A 15,680-nucleotide genomic window follows, 5' to 3' on the forward strand; every position below is an offset into this window, starting at 1 on the left:
ATCATGAGTCCCAAAAAGAAAAAGAAAATTAAGGAGGGGCCCTATCGTGGCTTGCCCTTCTCTCTACTCCTGCTTTGGCAGAGGGTTCTTGCTCACGTCGGGCGATGTCGAATCGAAAGTGACCCACCCAGCATCAATAAGGCTTTGGACCTTGTGTTTGAGAGCTAGGCAGTTCTCTGTTGAATGCCCTGGTGCCCCCGAATGGTATAAACATTTGTCTTGTGGCTTGTACCAATCGGGGTAAGGTGGGTCGATCTTCCTTGGTGGAACATAAGCTAGAAGTTTGGCTTCTACTAGCTTCGGCAGGAGATCGCTATAAGTGGTCGGAAGTTTATCAAACTTCTTCACAGGAGTGAATTGCGATCTACCCGACTTCGAAGTGGAAGTAGCCGAGGGTATGGTTATAGCATTGACTCCTCCCTCTTTCTTCTTCCCGAAGGCCTTCTTAGCTTCATATGATTGGGAAGGCTTAGCCAGCTTCCCACTTTTAAGTCCTTGTTCCACTCTCTCCCCAATGGTGATGATGTCCGAGAAGAGTGTCGTTGTGTTCCCTATCATTTTATCGTAATAGGGACCAGTCAACGAGTTGATGAATAAGGACACCGTCTCCTTATCCGACAGCGGGGGCTCTATCTGTGCCGCCAACTCCCTCCATCGTTGGGCGTACGCCTTGAAAGATTCATCATTTTTCTTACTCAAGGCTTGAAGATCTGACCTATCGGGTGTTAGGTCGATGTTGTATTTATAGCGCTTGAGAAAGGCGTCGGCCAACTGCCTCCATGTATGTATTAGATTTCCATCTAGCTGCATATACCAATTGAGCACAGTATCGGCTAAGCTCTCTTGGAAGCAATGGATCAAGAGCTTTTCATTTGTGGCATATGCAGCCATTTTGCGACAGTACATGGTGAGATGACTCTTAGGGCAAGTCGATCCCACGTACTTTGGGAAATCCGACACTTTAAATTTAGGAGGGAATTGGATGTCCCTCACTAAACACATGTCGGCGGCATCTTTAATATCGAAGTCATGCCCCTCCATAGCCCTTAGCCGATCCTCTAGGGCGTGGAATTGTTCCTTTGAAACCTCGGGCTCTTTAATCATGATCCCCGCCCCAAGGGGTACAGCTCGTGGAGGTTCTTCCTCGTGCTCCTCCTCCTCATGATGATGGGACTCATGGTCACTGTGGTGAGACCCATGTACATTATGATGACGCATGAGCTCCATCATTTGCGCCATTTGTTCTTTGAGCTGCGAGAGCTCGGCTGTAAGCTTCTTATTTTGGTCCTCCAGCGCTTCCATCTTCTTGATTTTCTGCGCGCGTGTGAGGACAGAGAGATGACCAGCCACTTTCTAAAATGAATGTTTAATTAGTTTATTTATGGGATGAATACGCTCTTGACATGAGCTTGATAACCCTCCATTTTTAAGGCGCTGCCTTTTTAAAACGGAGTGTTACCACCCTTCTTGACTTATGATCCCTCCCCAACGGAGAATCTCGATAATTATGGGTCTCTTTTACTCATGTCAAGAGGTATTGGTGAACCTAAAATGCATGGTTTATGAGGATGCATGATGTCTTATTGGTAATGATGTACATGCTCCTCACTTTTATTATATTTTCACACATGGTCTTTCCTCTCATGTCATGGTATTTTCATGCATGGGGATTATTCTTTAGACCTTATCACGAGGTTTATTATTAATGCACAAACAATATCACATAAACCTATACACAAACAATTCACTCATCCATGAACAGTCACGAGCGAATCACGAGGTAGGGGTATCCTGCAGAAAAGTGCATATTCAAGGTGGATCTAACTGTTCTCACCGGTCTGAGGCCCCCAAGGTGCCCCCATTATAGGGACCCAATTCCTCTCGTCGTAAGTCGATGGAAAGCTCCAACGCACTGTCGGACTTGAGTTCATGGTTATCACCTTGAGTGATGCTTTCCGACAACGGTCTACGGGCACCTATAGACCCATTCGACAACCGGCCGTACTAACATCCACTCCCTATGGCTTACCACTCATGCCCCCGGGTATAGAGGGAACTGTTGTGTGCAAAGGTTCGTGTGCAGTTTGTATTTCAAACAATTGCGAGAATTTTAAAAATACAACAGTTATTAAAGCCAAATAGATAAAGCATGTTATCATACAAGTAAGGGGTAATAAAGTAATTTTAAACTATTATTTTGAAAAGAATCCATCACTAAATGGGATTGACTCTCGAGGCTTCCCCAATGGAGTCGCCATCTGTCGCCACCCGCCGAAACGGACCTTGGCAATCGCGACGATGGTTGGACTCTTTTTAAAGTTTTGAAAAGTGGTGGATTGATAGAACGACTTATTCTCAAACTGAGACCTTGTCGAGCTACCAATTTTATTAAATGATTCACCAATCCATATTAATCCCAAGCGGGACCCTCTATGGATTAGTGGTTTTCGCAAAAATTAGGGTTCTTGGAGTCGCCACCAATATTTTACTCAAAACATTGGAAAAAGATTTAAGGCAATTGATTTTATAAATCAACTTTGGCCATTACAACCAGAGTTGGGTAAGGGAGTCGGTTACGTGTGGGGAAGGTGTTAGCACCCCCACAGCGCCCCATTAGGGTTCCCTATGACGGATTATTTATTAAATAATAGCGCAAAATTACTAAATTACCCCTATTTATTATAAGCGATTGTAAATTAAATATCTACATGATGATAAATTTAAATATGCAACAATCAGAAAGCGGTAAAAGAAGGGATTTTTAGAAAAGAAACCTCTTGAAGCGTGCTTTTTATATATCAATGAAGTCTAGGAGGCTTTTTGGCACTCCCTCCCTCTACAAGCTCGCTCGCTCCTTCCTAAAAATAATTTTTGACTATGGAAATCCAAAAGATTTCCCTTCGACTAAGTTCGAATCTCCAAGCTAAATGCTCGGAATTCCAGAACTTCGTCGGATCGACTCCTAGAGAGATTTCTAGGGCAGAACACTGCTCAAAAACCCCAGAATACTCAAGGAGGGAGTCAAAACTGTGTGGAAAAGTGTGGAATGACGTCCAAATGACGTCCTATTTATAGGGATGAGGCGCAGTACGGCCCCTGGGTTCAATACGGCCCGTATTGAGTTTTTGTACTTCAATACGGCCGTATTGAATTCAGTACGGCCGTATTGAAATACAGAAACTTCAATACGGCCGTATTGGTTTCAGTACGGCCGTATTGTAGTACAAAATGTGCAGTACGGCCGTACTGAACTCCAAGGAGGCAGTATTGAGCTCCAAACCTCCCACTTTCTTATTTTTGGCTACTCTAAGACCTCTAAACCTACAGATAGTCATCCTATGGTCTTCTGGGAGTCCTTCTGGCTGACTTTCCTTTGATCTTTGAGAGTCTTCGAGTCTTATTTCCGACCCGGACAATTTTAGGGGTCTACATGCACCTATATTTTTTACCCTGACTATAAACTCAGGTTACCATTTTCATAACTCCTTCATACTGTATTAAATATTTACAACTTCATTTTTTTGTTTTATTTTAGTTAATTTTGTTATTTTTTTTAGTGAAGTACTCATAAAAATGAATTACACAAAGGTTACAAGACAACAATTACAATGTTTAAGTCCTGGAAATAAAATCAAACGTCAGGTATACGTCACAATTATGTATTTCATAATGTTTATTCATGTACAACAATACTCATTACCCTTTCTGCTCTCTAACCTCATTAGGTTGTTACTTGGATGTCAATGAAGATCACTGATATGCAAGACAAGATTACTGACCAAACCATTTGGTCTCTGCCTCCAGAATTTGCGGTAACCTTACATTATTTTTATTTTTCTAACATTTCTTTTTTTTTTTTCAACTCCACAACCCACTACACTTTACTTTTGTTTTGTGACTAATAATTTTCCCATTTTGTAAATATTGTCATATAACTTTTACAGTAAAATACTGTAATTTTACTTTTAATTTTTTTAAAATGTACAATTATAAAGTTCAAATAACATCTATTATCAACATTTTGATGATTAGTTATTCTTCTTTACTACACCTAATAACATGTATCAAAATTGTCATATTTGCAGAGAGCTATCATTGAAGGAGAAACAATTGAAGACCTATTGGAAACATATGCCAAACACTGGATGAAACCATATAAAAAATTAAAATATGTATACTCCATTCCATATTTCTTTCACATCAAATATTAAACTATTTATTTAACTACATTTGTTTTACACATTTAATACAATATATTCCTTCTGACAGATATATGTGCCAATTGAGGAATATAGCGGACACTGGTATTTAATGGTTCTTAGCTTAGAAGACAATGTAATATACCATTTGGATTCTTATCTGAAGGAGGAAAGATTTGGTAGTAGACGTGACAACATGATGCGAATTGTATGTCACAATTAACTCCAAATAAATCAACCATGCTAACTTCACTATCAATTTCATACATACTTTTTTTCTCTTTCAGTCCAATGTCATAATACAAATGATGGAATCAAGTTTTTATCCTTAACATTTTGTTAAAGAATTAGTACATGGAGAAAGCTGGGATATTTTGCAAGGAAGGGCAGTTCCAAATTGTGGCCATAGGTAACCAATACTAATTTTCTTTACATTTCTTTTTCATAATCATTTTTACATTCATAATTTCTCTTTTCCAATGCATAACAGTAACAACTCTATTATTTGGGTTTTGCAATGGATGGATATGGAACATGCATTCCAACCAAACTTAATCAAAGTGGTGAGCAAATAATGCAATACAATTCAAATTACATTTTATTTTACTTATGCATATTAATTTATGTCAAACAATGTCACATTTTCAGAGTCTTGATGAAGAAACTGTTCGAATGAAAATTGTGTTAGATTTGGTATCCGGTGATCATAATGAATGTAAACGCACCATCCACATCAGAGCTGCAGAATTCTGTCAAAATATTGGACTTTCATAAATTCAATGCAGACAAACAACTTCACAAATCAACCTACACCTTTACCATCTGTGCTGGGCATTTTTTGATGCTTATTCTGGATGCAAAAATTACTATCATTTGGCCCAATTAATTTTTGCTTCTTTTTTTTGAGTATATATTTTGTAAGACATCCAGTATAATTGTACCTTTCTTCCCAAGTTTCCAACACTCACCCAAACAATCACATATCATATTTTGTCATTTATTAAATGCAATGAATCCAATATAATTGTACTTTTAATGTAGTATTTAAACTTGTTTTTTAATTATATTCTACATCCAAAAACACGAATCCATTTTTTATCACATGCTTTTTATTATTTTAATGCTTCAGAGTAAAATAACTATTCATTACTGACATTATTAAATCACTTTTTCTACCATTAACAACTTCCAATCAATACTTAATGACCAATTTCATCTGCTACGAACATGCACGAATCCATACCCCATTAACAACTATGAAAATTTAACAAACCAATATCGTAAATATCTTAATTTACAACGACATAATGCAACTTCAAACCGCTTCCCACATTGTAACTTAAACCACACTTTACGACACAACTCACCATAACTATAACCTATCTATCATATTTCACATAACCAACCCAAAAAATATATACTTGCCACACCAAATTCATACTAACCAATCTCTTCAATTTCACGTTTCAACAAATTAACATGCAATATCACCTGACAAATACCTTCATTTCATCAAACTGCTATATAACATTTATAATTTCTAATCAACCATTGTTTAACCAGACGAATATAATCAACCTCACTTTTAAACACCACTCTCCTTCAACCATCAAATACTTTTCCCACAACTCTTGTAATTATTAATAACACACCTAAAAATAACGTATTCTGCTGCACAACTAATTCATCACAGACTTCCAAACCTATCACAAAATTTGTATTTTGCTAACAAACCCAACATTGTACAAAATTCACAACATTAAGGGTTACAGAAACACCTAACCATGACGACCAGCTGCTCATAAAGTCACACAACTTATTCGACGTTCTTTAACCTGCACCTTTATCTCTGCATTCTCTGCTTCAACTAACGAAATTTTGCGTTTAACAATCTATGGGAGGACAAACAACATTACAAACGTATACACACAAAATGATGGATCAACTTCATAAACTTCGTAAAACAATAAGGTACCTAAACTTCCTCAAATGTCCCACAAACATCATCTCTGTAAAATACAACCTCAGACTGCATTCACTCAATCTGACTTCGCCTTAATTGTATACCACGCTGCACTGTGTTACCATTCATCTGAAACTAAATTTCATATAATCAAATATAACAAACATCAAATTTGTCAATAACATTTTTAGATAAACGGACGAAATGGAGTAACCAACAATACCATTACCCTAAACCCAATTTTCAACAAAACCTAACTCTAAACCTACATTCAACAACCTCTAAAGCACCACATATGTTAAACTTAAAATTACAAAAAAAATAGGTAAAAAAACCAAACATAAATGGAAACAAACAACAAAACCAAAAATTCATCCATCAACGATGTTCACCCGGCGACAATCTTCTTCTTCTTCTGCTCAATGCCCTCAACAAACGCATCAACAATCACCTCTTCCAACTCCAAAATCCACAAACCCTTTACCTCATATCTCAGCCTCACGGAAACTAAAATACCCACCAATAATGCTTAATGTCAAAACAATTTGAAAAAATGTCAAACCAATTTCAAAAAATGTGAAACGAATTTGAAAAAGGCTTTGTTGTTTAAAACAAATTTCTTTACCTGTACAAAATTTTGTTTACGGATTTTCAGACGCCTTGCAGACTGCGACAAACAAAACAGGACGCCCGTCCGTCGTCGCCTGTGCGCCGCCAGACTTCACCAACGCTTCCCAACACCGAACAAAGACAATGACAACACCCCCACCTGCTACCACCTCACTTACCTCATAAACGGAACCCTACACGATACGGAAAAATAACAAACTTCCAAGGACTATTCTGCAATTCAAAAATCTTACTCATTAAATTTGAATCACAACCGTTATTTTTTTTAATGTTATATCTACGGTCAATAATCATTCACTATTCATTGAGCACCCATGGACCACTTGTGAAAGTAGTCTTTCAGAGAATTTACCCACTTTCCAATGCAGGAATAAAAGCAACTTTGCCATCAGTACGGAAAGAGAAACACTTGTCATTTTCTATTTATTACTCTAAACTCTAAACTCTAAACTATCTTTTACCATAACATGTTTAAAACTTTAAATACAAAGAGGATCCTCCTGCTAGGCCCAGGCCCCATACTCATCTAAATATTTACTTCATGTTACACTTGAATAAACCTATTATATTATCCATTATTTATTATATTATAAATATAAAATCAACTTTTACTGTGTAAATCAGTATTAGGTGATATCATCATATCATATTTGTTATTTTTTTCTCAATTTTTCATTTTTTTTTCACTCCACGCGTAACACCCTAAATTTTATAAATATAATAATATATTTTTTAATTAATAAAATGTGTTTTATAAATAATATGGTAACTTTTAAAATAATTAAATGTGTTTTTATTTAATTAAGAAGGGGTTTATAAAATTATATAATATTAGGTAAGTTATTTAGAGAGATATGTGTTTTAATTATATTTATTTTAATTAAAATAAGATAAAGATCGATTTTAAAAATGGATTAGAGTTATAAATTCTAAATTCTTTTACACTTCTTTTATCTCTTTTTTCTCTCAAATGTGGAAGTTCTTGAGGAGAACATAGAAGTTCTCAGAGATTCTCATTCTTTGTTTAACATCTATTGAGGTGATGAGGGAGTAATCTTGTTTTGAAATGTGGGATATCTATTGAGTAGTAGAATTGATTCTCAATCTCGATGTATTATTTTTCAATCTTTGTGAAAGAAATCCTTATTCGATATGTACAATGAGAATTGGTACTTCATATAATTCGTGCGTGCTTTATAATTAATCTTTATGTTATGTATAACATGAATTGTGTAACGATCCGTCATGATCTTATACTTAATAGAATCAACGACTAGTAGTGAAAAATATACACACTTACCTAAAGTTAACACATGTGATTCCTAAATAAGCGAGTGACAATATATACATATATGTGCACAATTGAAATATACAAGCATATATATATATGAGGAGGGTTCAAACGACACCGGTGTAACTTTTACTAAGTGTTACACCGCTCAATAACTTTATATTAAATGTAAATTTTGAAAATTCAATCGTTAGATTGAAAGTTCATATCTCTTAGATCATATATGTCAAATTTTGTTAAAATTGAACAACAACTTGAAGGTAATCAAAGTGTTCATATTTTAGTATATTTTGAAATGTATATATTACGTCAATTTTGTTTTATAAGAATGAAGTATCAAATCATCTTAGATTAATATAAAATTTGATATATATGATCTAAGAAATATGAAGTTTCAATCTAACGGTTGGATTTTCAAAATTCACATTTAATATAAAGTTATTGAGCGGTGTAACACTTAGTAAAAGTTACACCGGTGTCGTTTGAACCCTCCTCTATATATATATATATATATATATATATATATATATATATATATATATATATATAAGTAGGTTCAAACGACATTGGTATAACTTTTACTAAGTATTACACCGTTCAATAATTTTATATTAAATGTGAATTTTGTAAATTCAATCGTTGAATTATAACTTCATATCACTTTATATGTTTATATCAAATTTCGCTAAAATTGAACAATAATTTAAAGGTAATCAAAGTATTCATATTTTATTATATTTTGAAATGTATATATTACATCAATTTTGTTTTATAAGAATGAAATATCAAATCATCTTTGATTAATATAATATTTTGTATATATATCTAAGAGTAAAGAACTTTCAATCTAATGGTTGGGTTTATAAAATTTACATTTAATATAAAAGTTATTGAGCGGCATAATACTTAGTAAAAATTACAGTAGTGTCATTTTAACCCTCCTATATATATATATACACACACACACACACACACACACACACACATATATATATATATATATATATATATATGTGTGTGTGTGTGTGTGTGTGTGTGTGTGTGTGTGTGTGTATGTGTCTCTGTATGTATGTATATTTTGTCACACCTCAACAATTCAACAATATCATCATTTATATATATCATCCCAAATCAATATACACAAAACAAATATCGCTTACCAACACACAACATGCAATAGACTCATCTAATTTATCCATGTTCACTATATCATCAATTTAAACCAAAAAATTACAAAGCATATCACGCTTAGCATTATCCACCTTGTACTTAGTGCCATCAAGATAGGGAACACTATCTCGCCCACGCCCACTACCATTCAACACGCACCCGGTGTGGATAAGGTAGGGAACCCTTGACCCCTCACGCTTGGCATGGCAAAACTCATGTTTGACCTTTCTTCCAGGCAAATACGATTCTTTCTTTTCATACTCGACGTCACTCCATTGACATTAAATGTCAATTCAGGCAGAGATAGTTCTTTCATCTCACTTCTAATGCCATTCAAACCACATCTAACATGATCAAGTCAAAGGTTTTTCTCTCTTCTCATGCCCGACGCCACAAAGCATACACCCAATGCAAGTAAGACAAAGGCCCACGCCCAACGCTATGATGAGTTCTACACCTAGTAGATCCTCGAATTGGCTCAAACCACCTAAAATCTATAAAATACCAAGCATGCAATGCAATATCTCATTCATATATATCACCAATAACTCATATCCAACAAGATATTCAACATGCAATCAAAGATCAACCAAAGTCATCTAGATTCACCTCTATAAGCTCAAACACCCAAAACTCAACAAACAACAATATACACCTTAGATTTGTCTATATAGCCATGAATTCCACGAATTTTAGGCATAACAAGTCGACAAAACAACATGGATTACAATTCTAGCTTCCCTTACCTCAAGATTGGGGTGAACCGAGGAAGAAAAAGAGAAGAGCAAGCACCAAGCAACCCAAAGCACTCCACCATGGTCCTCACAACACGACCGTAGGTTCTCCAACATCGTGAATCCAAAAACAACTAATCAGCTACACTTTGAGAAGGCTAAAAGAAGAAGAAGTCTTAGAGAATTCATAGTTCCTCTCTCTAACCTATCTCTCTTAGAATCTTTAGAGTGAGTTAATGAAGCTCAATTATCAAAAGAAACCTTATATATCTTTCTCTCGAAGTCAAACTAGACATGTGTTAAGAGAAATTCTCTAAACACCTAAAAACTCTTCAAAAGTTCCTTAACTCCGATAGTCTCCAAACAACATACCTCAAAACACCACAACATATAATTACCAATAAGAACACAATAATTAACAAAAAGTACAATGTTACAAATTGTGTTTGGATTAGATTAAGTGTGAATCTTTGACACAACCTAGTTCCCATAAGAAACCCTTGATTTATAGAACAGGTTGAAGATTGATGTTAATTGATGATCTTTGTGAAATCAATGTTGGATTTAAATAATTGATGGTATAATAGAGCAAATTTAGGCATTAATTGTGATTTCTACTGGTTGAATTGGAGTTTTTGAATTTTGGTGTGAGTTGTGATTATTATATGAAATTTTTGTATGATTATATCTTAGTGTTTTAGTAATTTCTCTCTATGTAATTAACAAAATAGTGTTTCCTTTGTTGGGTTGGAAAGTAAACATTTGGGTCATAGTTTAGATTTAAGAATCATAAAAAATGTTAAGAAATGATCAAGTTATGTGAGTTAAAAAATGAGTCTCACATTTTATGCGTGAAATGTAACTTGCGTATGTTGTAAGCATTGCAATGAGAGTTAAATAGTCAAATTATGTTTTGCGATCTTTATAAAATTTGTAGCCTTTGTTGTTAACTTTCCGATGGTGGTGGAATCACCTTAAAAGAAAGTTTAGAACTCAATATATGACAAAGTTATTAGATTTAGACTTAGACCTTGCAGTTTTGTATTTTTTTTTAAATAATGGATGTTAAAACTAACCCTTGATGTAAACATAAAAATTGTAGATAATGATATAGTCTTTAAAATAAAATTGATATTAACTTGGTATCGTAAGCATAGCTCTAGATATCACAATTACACCCTCATAATTTCATAAAAAAATTAAGGTAAGAAGAGATAATTTCTGAGTTATAATGGTGAGTATTAGAAATCATGAGCAAACTAAGAAAGACTTAGTTTTATGACTTGTTGTGTGAAAGTTTAAAGAGTAATTATAATGTGTATGTGAGAAGTGTAAAGGGTTAAAGCTATATGTTCATTACATTAAGTGCATGAGTTGTGAATGTTTATGAATCGAGTGATATGTTATTGTTATTACCTATAAATATGTTGTGTTATTAACATTCTTAATATAATTTTTGTACGTTGTATGACTTGTGAGTGCGAATGAATGTGCTTCATATGCGAGTGAGTTACTATTTAAACTATTATGATTATCATTATGAAATTGATATTTTTTTTTGTTGAGAATGAAATTGATATTATATCTCTTAGTATGTGTTTTTGTGTATGGTTACTCAACCTTATCTCACAACGACAACAAAAGTGAGACATATCTCACTCCATTGTTTTGTTTTGGTTGTTTTTGTTATGTGTTTTGTAGGTGAAAGTCATGATAATGTCAGTGATGAGGCATGATACCTTGGCTATGGTTGGGATACGCGATGATATAGGATGTGAGGAATTTGGAATTTATGATTTATGTTTTGTTTCTTTTTGAAATTTTGTTATAACTCATTTATGTTGACTAGGAACCTTTTGTTAGTTCTTTTGGAGTTTTGTATAGTCTTCGATGTTCCTTGGGTTTTTTTGTTATTTTTTAAGAGGAGGGTTCAAACGATACTGATGTAACTTTTACTAAGTGTTACACCACTCAATAACTTTATATTAAATGTAAATTTTGAAAATCCAACCGTTAGATTGAAAGTTCATATCTCTTAGATCATATATATCAAATTTTATATTAATCTAAGATGATTTGATACTTCATTCTCATAAAACAAAATTGACGTAATATATACATTTCAAAATATACTAAAATATGAACACTTTGATTGCTTTTAAGTTGTTGTTCAATTTTAACAAAATTTGATATATATGATCTAAGTGATATGAACTTTCAATCTAACGGTTGAATTTTCAAAATTCACATTTAATATAAAGTTATTGAGCGGTGTAACACTAAGTAAAAGTTACACCGATGTCATTTGAACCCTCCTCATTTTTTAATGTTATCTTTTCTAAAAGTTTAACTTAAAACTTAATTTAGTGTTACAAAACAAATGTGAGTCATCTACTTAAGGAGATATTTTGTGAACTCTTTCCATTTTACAATTAAAGATTTTATTCAAACTTTCTATTGTTTACTATAAATACAAGGATGTAAGATAAAGGATATCACAACAAATGAAGAAAAGCTGATTTTTTAGGCCAAATTATACTTTTGTTTCCCTTATAATATTAAATCTGTAATTTTTGACTTGTTTATTTTTAATTTTGCAATTTTAGTCTTCTAATTTTATAAATTTTGCAATTTTGCTCTTCTCGTCTAATGTTCGTCTATTGATCATCAAAATTATAACATGATCCAACATTAAGTACATGACACAATTATTGATATTTAATGATATTAAGATTAAATTACACTTTTAATTATCATTTTTAGCTTATTTTATTACATTTATGAGATAAAAATGATAATCAAATTAAAATTAATTCTAAATATTATTAAATTTTGTTTATTATCATGTTATTTACTTAATATTATATCATATCTAATGTTAAAATTTTAACTATCAATTGATATGCATATTTAAAAAGAAGATTAATTTACAGATTTTATAAATATGAGAGACTAAAATTATAAAATTAAAAGTAAAAAAATCAAAATTACGGATTTCATATTATAGGATAATAAAAATTACAATATAATTTTTTTAAAAGTAAAAAATCATGTTTGCAAGCAATCTATTCATAGGAAAGAAAATTACTAACAATGAAAATTTTAAAATAATTTGAATTAAGTTTTTATATATTTTAACCAATATTCGGATTCTTTAAAACTAATTTTTTACTGAGCAAGATCTGCAGGTGGCGTGAATTTGCTTGTAGAAAATACACTTTAACCAGTCCATTTAAGTGATATGGAAAAATAGCATTTAAATAGAAATAAATAAATAAATGATTTAATATTATTATTAACATAAAATAAAATAAACAATGGCATTTAATATTGTTATTCAAATAATTTTATTTGATAACGTTATTAAAATAAAATAAACACTGTTATTTCATAATGTTATTAAAATAAATTTATTATATGATATTGTTTAAATAAAATAATATAATGTTATTTACTAACATTATTAAAATGAATTTATTTTTTCTTTATTTTAATTATATATTTATTAATTTAATCAGTTAAGAATTAATTTAAATTAAATAACATTTTTCATTTCACAATTAAACATTTAGACATTAATAAATATCAAATTAATAATAAAATCAAAATATCGCATTTTTAAAAATAAAAAGACCATAATCATTGATTAGTCAAAACAAAATAACTAAAAATATAACTTAATAAAAAATGTTATGATAATAATATTCATTATAAATTTAGTTGTAAGTTTTTGGAGTTACCGTATTATAAAAGAGAAACATTGCATGTAAGTGATGTACTCATACAATTCATATAACAATATTATGTTGGATATAATTTTGTGTATATCTCTTTATCATTATAAAACGTAATAAAAAATATATAAAAATAATATTGTATAAAGTTATTGGGTGAATTATGTCAAGTATCATTTACTTATTATAATATAAAATATTTATGATTTAAATATGTTTTTAAGTATTTAGAAATATATCTCTATCTCATTTTAGTCTTTATAAAAAAACTTGTCAATTTTAGATTTCTTTTAATTCCTTCTAACATTGACTCTACTTTTTTTTTTTTAAAATATAACACCACTAACTCTAATTAGTTTAGGGTTAATATAATTAAATAAATAAATCATATTAAAACAATTAAGTTAATAAATAATATTTTGAATTAATATAATTAGATTATTTTTACATGCATATTTTAATTAAGTAATATATATATATATATATATATTATTTTATATACATAAATTAATTGTAATTTGCTTTTATAATATTTTTAATAATAAATATATTACAAATCCTGATTTTATTAATTTTAATATTGTAACATTTAAAAAATATAATATTTATTTAGATACTTATAATTTACTATATATTATTTTTTAGAGACAAAATCAATGTTCTTAATATATTAAAATTAAGATTATATTACAATTATTCAAAGTTAATAATTGTAAAAAAAAAACAACCGAAATGTAATAACATTAAAAAGTAAATTATAAGTGTCCAAGTAAATTATAATATTGGTGTAAAAAAATTAAATTATAATATTAAAAAAAGTAAAATATTAAATTAATTAATAAATTAAAGAGTATGAGTAATATTTAAAAATTATAAAATAAATATATTCATAATATATTAAAAATTAAAAGCAAATTGCATGTAATTACTTTATTTTTGTAAAATAATAAATACATTATTTAATTAAATTATTTACCTACAAAATAATATATTTATCTTAATTTAAAATATTTTTATCTTAATTATTTTAATATTTATTATTTTATTTTATTTTACTAAAATAATTATAATTAATAGTAAGAAGTAAGAACATAAAATAAAAAAAAACCACTAAAAAATTGTCAAAATCTAAAAACGACATTTTTAACTATGATAAAAACAAAATAAGACAAAGTTATATTTATATAAATTTAAAGTATATTTAAACCACTATTTATTAATTTTGTCAGTGTTTACGTTAAATTTGACCGACCGCTCAAAGTAAAACCTCTTTTCCCGCAACTTAAAGGCGTGAGTTATTAATATTAAGTCAATAATTTTTTATATGAAATTAAAATAACCTTATTATAAGTTTTAAAATAATAAGGATTTAACTTAAAATTTTGTTAAAAGAAAAAATAGATTATGCATCATGAGTGTAAAATAACTAATATCATAAAATTAAACAATATCAAAACTAATAAAAATAGTTAAAATAGTTAATTTTTATTAATAATATCATATAATTAAATTTTATTTCAAAAAGACTACTAAAATTGATTTACTCCATCTTTTTTTTATTATAAGAAAAAATGATTTTATATATATATTAAGAAAATTAGTTATTTGTATTAAATATTACTAGTCTCATAATATTCTTCTTAAATTGTCCATATTATAAATGTTTTAAAAAAAAATAATGCAACTAAAAACTTGTGTGTTAAAGGAGAGACATTTTAGAAAAAATATCAATAAATGAGATAAAAATAGTTAAAATTTACTTATATTTAAGAACAAAAAATATTTTTTTATTTTCATAATATAAAACAAAAGAAGTATTTAAATAATAATTGCATTAAATGACACGTAACCTATTTTGAGTAGAGATTTTTCAAAACATAGAGATTTTATTTTGAAATATAAATTTTTTGTGTCTTTTTAGTAGAATTTACACATATTTCACCCATCTAAAAATCTCAC

Source organism: Cajanus cajan, chromosome 3, assembly GCF_000230855.2.
Source record: "Cajanus cajan strain Asha chromosome 3, NIPB_CcT2T_4, whole genome shotgun sequence".
In the NCBI taxonomy this organism is placed as follows: Eukaryota; Viridiplantae; Streptophyta; class Magnoliopsida; order Fabales; family Fabaceae; genus Cajanus; species Cajanus cajan.